General features: G+C 44.8%; 1 protein-coding gene across 1 annotated transcript in view; it reads left to right on the forward strand.

Annotated features, from left to right (window-relative positions):
* Nucleotides 1-3,546: 3,546 nt before the first annotated feature.
* The window catches only part of PTGR1 (prostaglandin reductase 1), a 316,150-nt gene continuing 302,617 nt past the window's right edge, over nt 3,547-17,079 (forward strand). The window contains exon 1 of the mRNA XM_069630845.1: nt 3,547-3,685. The gene's annotated coding sequence lies outside the window, so the exon portion shown is untranslated. The remainder of the gene's footprint in view (nt 3,686-17,079) is intronic.

Below are 17,079 nucleotides of genomic sequence, written 5' to 3' on the forward strand. Positions count from 1 at the left end.
GAAAAGCATTGCTGAGACTTCAGGTAAGCACATATGTAACTTCTTCTTTCTTTTCTTTTCACAAGTTCATTCATTCACAAAACACCTTTGCTTTGCAGGTCGTCAGAAAAAACTGTTGATGAAAATACCTTTGTACGATGCGGAGGCTGCTGATGAAAACTTTTGAATGAAGATACTGCGACCGCGAACGAAGGCTGCTGAGGAAAACTTTTGAATGAAGGCACTGCGACCGCGAACGAAGGCTGCTGAGAGAAGAAATGCTGTGGCTGCAACTGAACTTCTGACAGAAGATGCAGAGACTACGAAAATAACAGCAGACTGAGGAAAAGCTTTGGAAAAACTTTGGTTCGGTAAGTCCTTACAATTACACTGGTATTCTGTTGATTTGCTGTGGAAATTAATATCTTTTAACTCGTTTTTCTATTGACAGGTTCCGTCAGGAGATCGTTGGTAGCGCTACCCCCTGTCAGCGGAGAAGACACGAAGCGAGCGCTCCAGCGGAAGTAGCTCCCTCTGCAACAGGTGTAGCATGCACTGCGAGTTAACTTTGGACTTAGCGGCAGCCATGTTGAGTGTAGGGAAAACCAATGTAAGTGCAATGAGCCTATGGGTGCAATGCTAAGTGTGAGGTAAATGCTTTTTGCGCCAGGCTTGAAGCCACTGTTGACCCACTGATTGATATGAAGTTCCTTGCTTCCCTAGTGTTTCTGAATGGGATCTGTATTCCTTTGCTGGGATCATGACATATCCATGCACCTGAGGGAACGAAATTCCTGTATCCAAAGAACCATAAGAGGTATATGGGAAGATGGATCTATTGCAGTCCAAGTGGACAGAGCATGCTCTTGACATGGAACAAGAATGAGCATGTGAAATCAACAGGATGGCTGAAGGGAGTCATAAAGATATGGATCCCTAAGAAGCATTTCTTCAGACAAGGATGTCTAGATGTGAAGGATGATGGGAGAGTGGTCGATGAATCACCCAGAGGGGGGGTGTAGAGAAGGAGCCAAGTACCCCCACCTCAACCACGTCACCCATATTGCCTATATGTTGGGAGCCAGAGTGTGAGACACGTACAGTACCACTGAAAATAATGATACCAAAGAGAATCCTGGAAGCAAGGTTCCCATTTAGAAAACCATACCTACATACAAGAAAATATGATGGCCATTTGAATGGAATCCCAGAAGAAGCAGAGCAAATGAATGACCAAGATGAGTGGTGATGTTATGTAGAGTCGAGCTGATGTACATAGAAGAGATGCAGAGACAAGAGAATGCAGATATTCTATAAGGCATCAAGAAAGTATCAAGAATAGGTGACATCTTGGGACCAAGGTGAAGACGCTTATGCCACAGAAATGATGAAGATACCAAGCTGTTTTATACATGTACAGATGCAGAGAAATGCAAGCAGACGAAGTATTCTTGAGGCTAGCTTTATAATAAATAGATTGCGGCACACGACAATATATATACATATATGCATAAAGAGTAAAGGATGGATGTTTCCACTACGTGTTATAGCAGAGCTGGACTAAAAAAGGAAGGCCTCATTTTCAGTGCATCGCAGTAAGAAAATAAATGAATTACTAAGTGAATCTCTGAAAGGCGAGGCCGGATGAGCCATGAAGCCAAGCCTAGAAGACATGGTCTTATCAGGCTGGAGTGAGCTGACATTGGATACAAAATCTTGTGAAACAACAGCTCCTGTTCAGAAGGCAAAATCAATCAAGGAAGACATCAGAGATCTATTGGAAAATAGTATTTTGAATACACGAGAGGCTCCATTTTATGGTCACGTGGACCGATGAAGTTGGACAAACAGGAGTAGCACACCTACGCATGAGGGCAGAGCGTACCTTCATTCCCCTGAATTCTCCAGAACACTCCCAAAGACAAGTTAAAAGTCTTAATTGTCAGCAGACCACTGAGGTGATGATAGATAGATATGCTAACTGGTTGGAAGCTCAGTTTTAGACAAGCTCACCAGCACATGGATGTCCAATCTGTGTGCTGCCAGACGTAGGTGGAAAAGAAAGTACTGACAGAGGTTAGAGTGCCAACCGATTGTAGGGGACCACGTAATTAGGGGTCCTATAGTTTGTGTGGCCAATGGGATGTTGTGTATTTAGTAACGTTCATAGTGGCCATTTTGAATGGCGGGTTTAGTTGCCCCACCTGATGTTAAGAAAGCAATTACTTTCTTTCACTGTCCCATACTAATATAGAACGTACACTTAGATGATCCCTTAGACCCAATAACTTTCTTCAATAGGTTTTTGAAGTTTGCCACGTAGGATGACGTTAGGAATACATAGTTTAACATCATCAATGATGATGTTTTGCTATATAAGAGTGCTTTTTTCTGAGATGCATTGAGATAATTTGCGCTGAGATGTCCGTTGATGTCCTTTGTACTCCCTGTTTTAGATAATTGATATTAAAACAGTTATTCTTTTTGCCAACTACCCGAGTCGTTTCGATTATTGATGTATTAGTAAGGTCTGCATCCCCATCCATCTCCAGGGTATTGCTACTCATCTTAAAGGGCTGGAGATCACCCAGTTCAACTGTGTCCAGCGTTGTAAGCCATTATCCATGGCTTCTGAATGATGTCTTCATGTACTATCCATGAATGCTGTGGATGTAACTGGGTACTTTTCTGTATTAAAAGGTAATAAGTGTTTTACTTCTGTATGTAACAACTCTATAGTTTGGGCGCACTCCTTTAATTACATTAGTAATATTTCAAGTGTGTGGGGTAAGGACACCAACAGTGACATGCACAAAATGTTTCTGCAGGCTGTAGGAATTATCCCATGATATTACCTCCTGTAATGTCCTCTCCCCTTGCCCTGAACCCTTTCATCTCCAACATTACCTTCAGACTTGATCTTTCAATATTACCAATATTGACAGCAAAACCTGGTGAGGAGGCCCAGCTGTGTCTAGCTAGATTCACACCCCAAAACAATGAAAAGTATTTTAGAAACTGAATCATGTATCCCTAAAGTTCATAATTGTGCAACTCTACCCACTCTAGGCTCCGCATCCATGGCCCGCCCACTTGGGGCCCTCTGTCAGTTTTGCCCAAAGGGCCCTTTGCCTTAAATCTGCCACTGGGTCCAAGGTTGTCTGCGCCCCAAAATCCCTTAAGACGTCCCTGGAAGACATTCTTGTTTAAGGACTCTCAAGCCTAACCAAATTGCATAAGTTAACTTCCTGCACAGGACTCCAGTTAGCGCAATCTCTCTTCTGTAGTAAGCTTGCCAGGACGCACGTGACAAACAAGCAGATTTCATAGCTCTCAACCATTTCCGTTGCAAAGGCGGGTGAAATCACCCGATTTTGTTTTTGGCGGGTGAGATGCCCATTGAAATGAATGGGCGTGCTGGAGGCTTGGCGGGTGATTCAACCCTTTACAAGGCGGGTGACACCCGCCAAAATTAGCTATGGATAATGCTAACCACCGTTAAACAATGTGCTCTGTTCATTTCTTGCTCGAGGAGCCTGGGCGGGGCAATCGCTGCGAGAAATGCTCAGAATGGGAGGGCTTTTGGCACAGGCTGTTGGGGGGAGGATACTTCGAGCGGAAGGGCACTGGTGGACTTCACATAGAACGTCCCGCCGCCGCCCGCAGCAGAAGCACAGAGAGCTCTCGCAACTGCACCAGTGGCCAGGTAAAAGGCGTTATTTATGGCTGGTCCAGTCATTGTTGGGCAATAACGCAGGGAAGTTAGCATGCCTTGACTCAATAATGCAGGACATTCCGCGGGAGGGACAGTCATTGCATTTTGGAAGTGAGGGGGCGATTCCTAAGATTTGTGAAAAGAAAATGTCAGTTTGGTTAGAGACTAAGCGTGGCTGTGCCTGGGGAGTGAGCGCTTGGGGCCCTTTGAACGAATCCCACATTGCCTGCTCACCAAGTCCAGATCCTTTTTCAGAAACTGTAACGCGCGAACTGGTCAGCTATCCTCGATTGAACCCAGAGCACTGCGCGACCCTGTAAGTAAGAGTAAATGTGCAATCAGGTGTTTGGATAGGAGTCTTTGCGAAGGCGTGGGTGTTCGTGATGCAACGTCATAGACAGGGATGCCCACTTTAGATTGTCGCTGGGGCGAAAGTCCATCCTCCCCTACCCCCACCCCACCACGTGGATATAAGCAAGTAACATTTCTCGACACCCCCCTCACCCCCATGGCTAACAGGTTCTCTTTAGTCTGGGCACATTTTACAGATGGAGTTCGACAAAATCTAAAGAATGCATAGGTTACTCTCAGCAGCAGTCACCCAACCTGCTCTGCTACCTTGCACCTTTACGCTTTGGGAACTGTCATTCCACTTTAAAGAATCCAGCATTGCGGGTGGATTCCTGCCAACGTCACTGCATTAGCAACAGTGCAGCTCGTGTGCATGGCTTACAAGCCACTCCTGTTTTATCCCCTGCAGCATTGACTGTGCGAGCCACTGGGTTTATTTGGGGTGTACAGTCTGCAGCTGAACAGTGTAAACCTCTCTACGGGGGCAGTGTGTGGTTTCTGCCCTCGTTGCTACAGAAGAAAGAGGGCAGTTCAGTTGCCATCTGTTGCCCTCTGTACTTCGTACCTTTGGTCGTAAATATGATGTTTGCTTTCCTTAAAGGTCAGTGGTGTAATTTGGGCGCCCCCTGCGAGCCATGCTGAACCTGCCCCCACCCCCCCACCCACCCCAGCTCGGCAACAAAACACGGGTTGAGCCACACTCAGTGCTGGCCTAGATTATCGCCCTTGCGCAATATGAACGAACGTGCTGCTGCAGGGGTACTCTGCACACTGCACTAGGAGAAATATATATAATAATAATTTAGCATTTAAATAGCGCTACAAACCCTCAGGCATCTGAGAGCTGCTTATTATGACCCACAGTGTGTGGTGCTCATTTATCGACCTCGGAAGGATGAAAGGCTGAGTTTGGCCCTGCTGGGATTTGTCACCAACAGTGCGCAGCAACATTGATGCTTTAATTAATGTAACGCTTTGCTATTAAAAATCCCATGCCAGAAAGAACACATGTCCAACTGGCTGCACGATGTAGACCAGCCGAGACACATAATGGCATTTTACAGTAAAGCATGCCAGGCCACATTTAGACATACCTAGACTGGATGCATCAACATGCCAATCGAAGCAATAACCTGATCATGGTTATCACAGATGTCCAGAAAAATATACAATGTCACAGTAAGAAACAGCTAGACTGGCAGCACCCAAATGCCAGTGTAGCCAGGTAATTACACTTAGCATGACTGCTTCTTTATCAGAGATGGCCAGTAAAAAAAAAAAGTCATGCCAAACTAAAAAATGACAAGACTGACAGCACACAAATGCCTCTCTAGCCACTAACACCACATATCATGCCTGTGCAGCCTGGACATGGATGACCATTATTATTTATCACATAATCCCTAGCCCAACCGACCACACATCCCTGCCCCACAGCCCCTCTTCCTCCAAATACCTGCCTAAACCCCACAAATTCAGCTCCTCGGGCCAGAATTGCCTCTGCGTCCCCACAAATTCAGCTCCTCAGCCCAACATTACCTCTGCGTCCCTGTTCCTTGTCCCAGTGCTTACTTACGAGGCACCTTGCCTCATAGGTAAGTACTGGAATGCAGAAAAGTGGGACTAGAAGTAATGAAGATTACAGGTAACTAAGCCAGGCATTACCTCCATGTCCTGCTACCTCATCTAAGTATTTGTGTATGAGGCAAACTGCCTCATACACAAGTGCTGGGACGAGGAAGAATAGAGCTAGGAGTAATGAAAATTACCAATAAGTAATCAAGGCATTAAAGGCAAGCAGTGTTGCAACACCATTGAGCCAACTGGGCTTCGGCACTTTCCCCGCTGCCCAACATTTTGAGCTATGTTTACTGGGCCTGGATGACCTACAGAGCCCTTGCCGGACAGAACAGGACACAGATGTTAAACAGTGCCTGGGTTTCACCGTTAACAAAGGCCCGGCATTTACTAACGTAAAGCATTTCACTGTTAGCACCTGCATTCAAATGCATATTTTTTTAGACAATTCAAATTGTGATGTGGGGTTAGTACTTGCATGCCAGGGGAGTGATTGGAATTGTAGAGGGGGGACACTAGACAGCTCATTCTCACAGCAGTCTATAAGTGGGTGCTTTTAGATTTAAAGGAGAGAGTTAACTGCTTGTAACATTGAAGCTACACTAGAATAGTCTTATTCGATAGTGTAAAGAAGTTAGATGCCCCAACACAAATAAGTTTGCCCCTCCCCCACCATCGGTGAAGTTAGCACCTCTCCCAATATTTGAAGGGGTAGCCCCCCGAAATATAGGTTTTGTTGTGCCCCTGAACACAAGTGCACACACCATTCACCATATACACCCAGCCACCCATACATTTTAGTGTGCACCCTTTCACCACACACACTCACCCAGGTGCACCCAGGCAGCCACCCATGCACCATGCACTCACTCATTCATGCGCATTACATATAAACATATATATTAAAGGACAGCTTATAATTTGGGCCCCCCTCCCTGGATGAATCCTCACCAAATTTGGCAAAAATAGTATAGGTGCCGTCAGATTTGGTTCTATGAAGTTTGGTGAGTTTAAGTCAAGGCGGGGCAAAGTTATAGGGGGGGGGTCCCAAAATGTGTGGGTATTCCCATAGTCTCAATGGGAAAAAACAATTTGCTCACGCCTACAGCCCAAACCGCTGGACGGATTTTCACCAAATTTGCAGCAGGAGCGGCGGCTTGGTCCTAAGGCGTGCTTTTATAAATTTGGTGTAAATCTGTCCAGTAGTGTTTCCTAAAATGACCAAAACGTAGGTAAAATAAATTAGTGATGTCTCGGTTCGGTCCGTGGACTCACTTCCCTGTTCGCTTTGCGGACGTGCACATGATTGGTCCAGAGGACTGCGTGATGTCCGCGGACATGGGACGCGCCCACTGATTGGATGGTGAAAAGTGTGAATACACACACACCACACATTTACACGCACACACACATATTTAAAGAAAATACATTTTCCTAGCTTTAATGCACATTGGTCCAGGGAACGAGGCCTTCAGCTCCCCGCAGCAGCCAGGAACGCGTTTTCCCGTCATCTGCAGAGGATCTGGAGACCTCCATGTCATGGGGTGGAGGAGAGCCCTATTGTTTAAAAAAATTTAAAAATAATAATAAGGCTCTCCCCACCCCATGACATGGAGGCCTCCACCCAGGAGGCTTCCAAGTCCTGGGGCCTCAGACTTAAAAAATAAATGATTTCTTTTTGTAGTCATTCTGCCTTCATAAACGATTTATTTTTCTCATTGTAATAGAAATCATTTCTTTAAGAAGGCAGAGACTTCAAAAAGAAACCATTTCTTATTTATTTCTCCAAAAAGTTACTTTTTTGTATGCAATGTCAGCTCACTCCAGCCTGATAAGACCTTGGCTGTAAGGGCCCCTGCTACACCAGTGTTAAGGCCCTGTAAGCGAGCACAGTGGTTTTTTTTAGTGCTGTAGGGTAACACACGCCCCTCACTCCCTGCATATGTTTGTGATGCCGAATTCTGCTGCTTGAGGAAGTAGAGTATCTGCCACAAGTGAGGAGGCAATGGCCCTGATTCACAGTGGAAGTGTAATCAAAGAGCAATTTGTGCCTGTGAGGAATTCTACCATCTGCACAGTGGGTGTGTGCGTGCGTGCGTGCTTTGGCTTTTTTGAAATTTTAAATGAATGATGGAAGAACAACCTCTGGACAATGTGTGGGGCTAATCCGCACACATTTTCCTATGCTCACTGCACTACATACACATAGACTGGGTACTCTGGGTGGACACAGCCTACAGGCACAGTTCCCCCTGTCATATTTAGTTGGGATATGACAGCCAGGAGTACACCCTGTCATCTCAGAAGGGGAGGGCAAAACCTTCCTCCTGCCACAGCCAGCCTAATTAATCAAGGCTCCATGGATCGGCTCTGTCCTTTTGTTTAGCACTGAAGATGGTGACAGCGATTAACATACTAATAGTGTAGTTCAAACAGGCCCACATGGGGCCTGGCTGCAGAGGCTAACAATGGAGACAGGCAACCCAATCAACCTTTCAGATGCACTGTCAACCGTAAGCCAGCTCTCTCCCTCAGTATCGCTTTGACGGTGAAATGTCATATCTGGGACTGCGCGTATTACAGTAGTCATCCCCACAGGGGGACCCCATTCAGAAGGTATGAGTATGTGGATTGATGGCGCCAGGAAGTCTGGTCTTGCGCCGCAGCGTCAAGGGAGACCTGCCGCTTTAATCGAGAACCACATAGTGCTCCATTGACCAGAGAGACTCTTTGATCCACAACAGACATGCAGATGGCTGGGACTTACTATTACGTGTTTTGACCCCTTTAGCTTTTCTGTTGCAAAGAAATATGGTTATGACCTCATGCATACAGGAGATTGTTGGTGGGGACCCAGGATTGGTTCATTAAGGTCGGCATAGTCTACACCAATCCTGTGGGTCCGTTTGGCTTTAAAAGAGGGTCAGGCCCCTCTTTTGGTCAAATCATCTGAAGACTTTGCAAGGAGTGCTCATCATTGGAACCTGGCTGAAGGTACAGTGTGCCTTACATCTTCCACCAGTGAAAGAAGGTCAGGATCTCCAAGAGGGAAGCAAGATCCCTACCCTAAACATCTCCCAGGGAACAGAGGGAGATACTGCATCCAGAGGACCCTCCAAGCAGCTCCAGTACCCAGCCAGCACAAACTATGCCCTGCTAGGCCCTGTAGTAGGCTTCCTAGGTTGGAAGTGCCAGAGAGTCTCTGAACCAAACCAAGGACAAGGCAGCTGCCTGCAACACTCTCCTCAGCTTTGGGCTGTCCACCTTAATGGAGGACGTAAGCCCAGTGAAGAAGCTAGTAGTAGTGCATCTACCAACGTCCGCCTTAAAGGACATTGTCGAGCCCCTCGAGCTGTAACCGACTGCGCCACGGACTTGTTACGCTGCAGTTGCTAAAGCTGTCCAAAACACCTCGACCAGTACTTAAGAACCGCCGACCAGCACTGAAACAAGATCCCTGACCCTGAGCCGCTATTTAGGCTAGCCTGCAGCTATCCGTCCAGCCTCGCTCGCCAAACTGCCTGCCGCCTGATACACACAGCTGTCTCCTTTCTTGAACTCTGTCGCAGAAGCTGCAAAGCGCCCTGAAACCGACTCTTCACTGTCAAGCACAAACAACATCTATAAGCACAAGGTAGAATGTGGTTCGGTCCCCATGGTACTTCTCCATAGGCCCCTAGTGACATTTTACGACGCATTGCTCTCTTTGTGTTGAAACCAAGTATCTTTGAACTATTGCGATTAATTACTATACCGACTACCCTCCTGTCACTATCTAGAGTGCATCCCTTTTCCTTCTTTGAAACTGTCATCTTCATTCCTTTACAGGGTGGGTTCTATTTTGTAGTGTACTAGAACTGTCTGCTGTGATAATAATAAAGTAGATATGTGTATACAACCTTTACTGGACAGTCCCTTTTATCATTGTGTAATAGTTGTATTTTCGCTATGTTGTAACTAGCCAACGATCCACGATCTGTCAGAGAGAAACCTGCCGTTCTGTCCACATTACCAAAATTGGACAAGGAGCAGGCCTCCAGATAAGGGTTGTAATAGGCCTTTTTACGTATGAAAATCTCGTAAATACAACAGCTTTATTATTTTCCTGTGTACATTTACACACATGTTTAGAGCAGATGGCAGTGCAAAGGTCAGGTTACTTGACAGAAAACAGAACACTTCTTTTGATTTTTATCTACATGGAAGTAGCCAAGGAGGAAAGTCTCTGAAACCGAATTTATTTCTCTGAAGCCTTTCAAAAAAAGAAACTGCACACTGTGATAAAAGGAATGCTTTCTTTCAGCTTCTGCTGTGTTGTGTGTAGATGCTCATCGAGCAAACAGAAGCACTGTGCATATTTCTTTTCCTACCATTTTATGATTGTATAATTAACAAAGTTGCAATTGAGAAATCATCTTTATTAACAAATTATGCTTTTTTCCAGTGAAAAAAAATGAGCATTGCACAATTGTATTTTTCAGAGTTCCTGTGCTGTGTGCATAATCATGCAGAGGCAGATAATTTTTACACTTATAATATAATGTACACTCTAATGATAAAAACGCTGTGTAAAATGATGAGTATGCACGGTCTAGTTTGCATCCATCCAACCTTGCAGTCAATGGGGTACATTACTATAAATGGTCAGTGGCAGCAGAGTCTTTGCTCAAGGGTGAGTGATGGTCATTACACCAATCACAGATGTTATAGCCTCTCAAATCTTCAAGACTACAATTAAAACATACAAAACCTGACTCTCCAGGAAGTGCAATCACTGTTCAAAAACAAACAAATCAAAGTTACATTTGTAATTTGAAATGGGAACTCTGCAAAACCTGTCCCTGTGATAATCCAGATAACTATTTAACTTTATGTAGTGCTTCATACATGGTTCATCCAACATCCAGGCACTGTGATTATTATACCTCAGTCGATACTCAGTTTACCGACCTCTGAAGGATGTTAGCCAATAAGATAGCTCAGCTGGTTGAACGTTCGTTGCTACAATTGGTGCGTGATCTGTAGGTTGCAGGTTCGAATCCCGGCAAGACCAACTCAGCCTTTCATCCTTTCGAGGTCGATAAAGGAGTACCGATTTCGGTTAGGTGATAATTGTGATAAAAATGCAAAAAAAGCTATATAAATAACCATTGGACCATGATATTGGGTATCGAATTTAGCATGGAGTCCTTGCCTGTCTGCACTGTTGTATCATAACATTGGCATGCCATTAGGTAGTAATAGCTCCAGGAAATGACATTCATTAAGCATCAAAAGACAATTCTGTTATCAAACCTAAAAAAGCACAATACAATTCATGTTTGCTTTACTATGTAATTGGCTAGGTTTTTGTGCTTTCAACATTTAAATATATACAGGAGAGATCACGGGCCAGATTCACAGAATGTTTTCCTATGGGGTTGAGCCATTATAAAACACTTCCATGAATCAGGCCCATAAATCCAGACCTTAGAGAATCAATGCAAGTTATATGGCTGCTGCATGGTAATGATTTCCATGCAGTTTTTGCACATGTCGGCGGGATGCCACACACTTTTTACTTTCTTGCAAAGGAGAAAAGTCATTTTTACTGTCTTGAAATCTCATATACTCTCAATATCTGAAAATGGGTTGTAAAATACTCCCACCTCAAAATCGCATCTGGAGCACTGACAAGGAAGTTTATAATTTGCTTGTCTGTCCAATCTGTTCGAATCCCTTCTGCTGTACTAGAGATGTGGGGGTGATTGATGGTTTAGAAACTGATATTCATCCCTAGATAACTGGTGCCCTGGAATTTGATTCTTCAGTGCCGGGTCTCAAAATGCAGATTTTTTTTCTGATTATCAAAAATGTCCATTTGCTCTGGGAGCCAGGTAAAAAGATGGGACTGTCCTGTTGGGAACGTGACGAGTTATGCAAAGAAAAATCACCAGTAAAACATCCTGCTCCTGTTTTGTAACTAGTCACGTTTCCCGTGAACTTATTTTTATTTACCTCGTTGGCGTTGTGTGTGCTTAGGGGCAGAGATGTATCCATACCCCTCTCATTTCCCTCTCACCTACATTCATCATGCCATATTGTTGTGCCAGTGCAGTGCAATTTGCACATGTGTTTTGCATATGTTATGTTACATTACAGGGCTTCTGTACTACACCGACTCACCACTGTTGTAGTTTCAAAGCACTGCTACTTGTGAATAGTGCATTGAGTTCCTGTCATTTGTTTTATTATAGACCTCAAATGTGATATGGGTCAATAGGGTGAATTGTATGCACATGCACACGCACACTATCTTATCTTATACTGCTTTTTTGTGCTGCACCAGTCACCATCGTAGTGTTCTTCCGTGCTGATGCTTTACCCGATAGTGGTGGAATGTGTTTTCCGTGAAGGCAGTTTCTAGCATAGTGTTGTATGATACTGTCGTATGTGCATTAATGCATGATGGACTATCAATGTGCTCAAGAGTGCCCTTGAAGTGTTGGGGTGCAGGACATTTACCTGCATATTTTTCCTTTGTGTATGGGGTCCAAGAAATCTTTGACTATGGTTTGGTGCAGGGTTCGAAATTGAGGGGAGCTCTGAGCTATTTAGCTCCTGCTTCTAGCATAGGAGAGCCTGGTTAGCTTGAAACCAAGAGCTGCCAGGAGCTACTTTTGGCCTCTAGGGCCAACTGGTGCCTTCCAAATGTGACATTAACTTTGAGTATTTGAGAATGTTAATAAAGAAGAATTGGAACACATCTAATACACATTTAAACAGAATGGTTCTTAGAAAAAGTTAAAGGAGTAGCTCCTGGTTCCCCCGTGGTAGCTCCTGGCTACCGGGTGATGCCCAACACCCAAGAGCTGCAGCTCATCGAGTCTCAATTTCGGAGCATGTGGTGTGAATCATGTTTCTGTTACTTCAACATACATGCAGTGGGGTGTGTTTTAATGCAATGAATTATATTGGTATGGTTGACTCATTCCAGCATAGCACTGCTGCACATTGGGCGTCTGTGATGTATTGGTCAGGGTGTAAAATACTTGGCTTTTAAAAATGTGTATTCATTATTAAAAGGATGCAGGTAATTTAATCTCTGCTGACTAGATTCCACTTTCATTAGCTCCATGCTAAAGGCATAGTGTACATATGTGCACTGCTGTTGGGCACTTACTCACAGGTGTCCTCTTGACAGCTGAAGTGACCACCACAGTCACTGCAGCACAGGTGTGGCCTTTAAGATATGCCCCCTTGTTCCAAAATATTATGCTTATGAATAGCCTATGCTGGTGGCAGGGTAAACTCCAAACATAAGCCATGCCTGAGTTAGGGCATGATGCATGGCACAGTTCATAAACATTGCAGCCACATCCAATTTTATATCGCACATGTGTTGGCTCCTGTGAGCCACCGCAGCTGTGGAAGGTGATGTGTATTCTGGCCAGACAGGCTGGTCCTGCCAAGTGACAGGACGGGAACCTGAATGGCCATGACTCTTCTTTGATCTCTTTGTCAGGGTAGGTAACACCCTATCCCAGAGACGGGAATCTGTCTTTGTCCCAGGAATCAAATAAGCACACCCACTCAGAAGGAATAGCCTCACACCCAAGTGCTACATACTAACAGGCCTTTTACCCTATTAAGAAGGGACGGGCAAGGGTTAGTGAAGACTTCGAGAGCTCTGTACAGTTCGGGGAAGTTTCCACCAACTTCCTTCCTTCCTCTACTTCCTTTAGCAAAAAGTACTTTGAGTGTGATGTCAGAAGGGCAAAGTCCACCTCTTTCAATAGCAGGGATTGGACCCATAAAGCAGGCTAGCTTCAGTCCAATCAACAGTGTACTTTTACCTTTAAAAGAAGTGATCTCCCACCACTTCTTTGAATCCTCTTTTGGACTTCAACCCTTGAAGAAGATTTAATGGGACTCTGCTGGAAGAGCAGTCTTTACAGAGTCCTCCAGCTGCGAGCTGACTGTCCCCTAAACATCGCCAGGGAACATTCAGGGTACCCTCATGCTGGAACAAGGCCAGCAACAGCACCCAGGACATGACTGTGTTGGAGGAACCCTGCAGTTGTCTATCATCCTACCCCTGGTTTGGGAGCACGAGAACAAGGACCCATCATGCCCCTGTATTGGACCTGGGAGCCAGAACAGCAAGGACCCCTGTGTGTGCCTGTGAGTCGTAGATCCTGGTGTCTTCTGCACAGCGCCTTCGGACCGACTCGCCTGCGTATCCTGATATCAGCTCGCCGCCATCGAACCTCAACCACCAAATTGAGCGTTGGACCAGCTGATCCACACAGCTTGAACATCATTTCAAACTGCAGCTGCCTTCGATTCGACTATGGATCGACACCTGCTTGCTGCTGGATCAACGGGATCAACGTGAGTGCCACATCCTCAAATCAAACCATCAACCCACATGAAGAAGCCAGTTTCCATGCCTCTGAACCGCCAAGACACCTGTAAAGGTATTATTGACATCTGCGCCCTGGTCCATCTCTGGGCCCTAGTCCTGGCATATCTCATTTGAATCCCTTTTGCAACCCCAAGAACATATCCATTTTGAACATTGTGGTCTTTAATTGCCTTGTCTTTGCATATTCTTTGTTCTTTGAGAGCACTTAAGAACAAAGCCTCCCAGCCCGCACGATCACAAAAGGCAAAGGAGGTATATCTCAACTGTAGAGAAGAAATGGGGGAATCCCCTACCACTGCTTGGCCGCACCCTAGTAGAAAATACATTATCATTAAGCCCTATATCTTAAAAGTTATACAAATAGAGGAACTACGTGATCACAATGTTAAAGTGCTTGTATCTCGTCTTTTATTCTTAAGCTTTAATTTATCTCAGAGGCAAATTGCATGGCCAAGGAATTTCGGACCAGTTGTCCATCATCAGGGTCATCTCTGTATATAAATGAATTTAGATGCAAACAGATAAACCCCTTGTATTGTAAATATTCTTCCAGATGCATACATTGGAAACGGGTAACTTGTCTTCAACAGATAAATCCTCTTCCAAACGTATTTACTGGAAACTCTAGATTCACCAAGTGGTTGAAAGACCCGCTTCCTACAAAGACATATGTTGTAACAGCAGTCGAGAGAAAGGCCACCCAGCAAAGGATTCTTCATGCTCCAATGCAGCTCTTGAGGTTTTTCTGTCTTTTCACAGACTCAAATAAAGAACGGTTGTCGCCTGAATGATTCACTTCACTTGCTCGGTTCTGCACTCTGGGCAGGGGACTTTGAGGAGGAGGATCTTGCCTCTTGAGGTACGGAAGGAGTCCACAAAAAGCTTTTGGAAAAATCGTTCTCAGCAAGATGATGCACTGCAGTCAGGCTGTGGTCTCAGGGTATTGGCTGGTTGCAGCCCAGGAAAGGTAGGATGGTGGGATGGCTTGAAATGAAGGTTGCCTTAAGACTGATTGTGCCCACCAGTCCAAGGGAGGAAGTCTCCCTCTTTGGAGCTTCCATGAAGATTTGAAATTGGGGTCAGCATTGCAGCAGTACTTAAGCAGGCTTCTCCGGTTGCTGGAAGGTGCTGCAGGTTTTTCTGGACATAGTCTTCGGTTCTTCTGCCTCAGTTGTCGGCTTGTCTTCAGCCTCAGGATCCTTGTCTTTTATCCAGGAACCCATCCAATCAACATTCATGCTACATTCAACCTTTGGGGGTTGGCTGTCCTTTATGGACAGCCAGCCTCCCAGTTAGAACTGTTACCAGGCAGGCATCACAGGAGACAAAGAACAGTGTTTCAGACTCGTCCCCTGATTATGTCCTTGCGGACAGACTGGAGCCTCGGTTGGCTTCCCAAAGGATTCACGCTGAAGACAAAAGTCAAACCAGGACTCTTTCCCCCCCCCCCACCACCACATCCAGGACAGCAGAAGGACAGAGAAAGGACAAGCATACAATAAATGGCGCAAAAAGAATATAGCCACCGTTTTGGGTCGTTTGTGACCTTTCTGTGTGGATACAGCCTGCGGAGCACTGCGAAAGGTGACACAATGTAACCTCTCAGCACTCCACATAGGGTGGTGTGTGCTGATCTCACAAAAGAAAGTTAAGGAGGATAAAAAGTATCCCCCGATCCTTGGGAACAGTAGTTCTCTCACGGAAAATAAAATAATGTAAAAAGAGTGCCCAAAGGGTTGCCATCAACATTGCACAAAGGGTGCTGTGTGCTTCAAAAGTGAATTGCAGATACTTTAGAAAATATGGAGGAAAGCATGAACAAGGGTTCCCATGGCCGGATCAAAAAGAATGAATGAGCGGAAAAGGTTCCCCTCATTCAGGAGAACAGACAAAAAGATCCAGGAGTCCAGTAACAGGTGCTGGGGGTGGGGGGGCCTTGCAGGTAGAGGGGATTTGGCAAAACAATTAAACCTTCCTAACAGTGACTGGATTGGAAATTCCTTTATTTTGGACTGTTATATTTTGCTGTTTGGCAAGCAGTAACATCTCTGTAGGAAGTGGGTCTTGCAAACACTTTGTGAATCTCCGGTTTCCAGTGAATACATTTGGAAGAGGATTTATCTGTTGAAGACAAGATACCTTTTTCCAGTGTATACATCTGGAAGAATATGTATATTTTGAAGACAAGGTTTTTACCTGTTTGCATCTAAATTCATGTAGATGGCCCTGATGATGATGAATAACTGTTCCAAAATGCATTGTCCACGCAATTTGTCTCTGAGAGAAATTTAAACTTAACTTCAGCATCATGATCAAGTTATTTTGTCTATTTGCATAACTTTTAAGAAATATGTCTTAATGCTGTAGTATTTACTACAAGGTGCGATAATCTGTGTATCTTTTCAACATTAAAAGTTTACTATTACCTCATTAAGGATCATGTGGTGGTGCCTGCCACTTGTATCTCTTAACTGTGCCTGTTTTACTTTTATGATTGTGTTGGCCATTGCTTTGTAAAAGAGGTCTGAATAGGCGCTTTGGCCTCTACTCACCCTTGTACTCCTGCAGAGCAGAAGTACATTTGTCAGTGTCCCTATTGTAAGGAACTCATGGTGACAACAGTAAAGACAGACAAAAGTGATCACAGTCCAAGGGTGCTTATTAAATTGTATGCAGGTTTGAAAAACGCCCAACCTAAATCTAAGATGGGTGCAAGCGTCGACCATTAAATGAAAATGAAGGCAGTCCTAGAGGCGTGAGAAATATAAAGGGTCTAAACTAAGAAACCTATTGCCAAACCTTACACTTAATGCAAAAAAGGGTGTGGGATGGTTTTCAAGAAAAGAAAGAAGTGTTCTCAAATAATGTCAGGATGCGGTAACTTTGGTCTCCCTTCCCCACATTTTGAGCACTGGGTAAACGGGGATCTTGGAGCACAGTACACTCTCGAGCTTCCCCAGCACGAGACGACCGTTCTGCTTCCAGCTCTCAGGACCATCGATGGCCAAGTCTTGCCTTCGAGGACCTGATTTATTCAATAACTAAAACA

Source organism: Ambystoma mexicanum, chromosome 6q (genome assembly GCF_040938575.1).
Source record: "Ambystoma mexicanum isolate Mex_15411 chromosome 6q, UKY_AmexF1_1, whole genome shotgun sequence".
NCBI lineage: Eukaryota > Metazoa > Chordata > Amphibia > Caudata > Ambystomatidae > Ambystoma > Ambystoma mexicanum.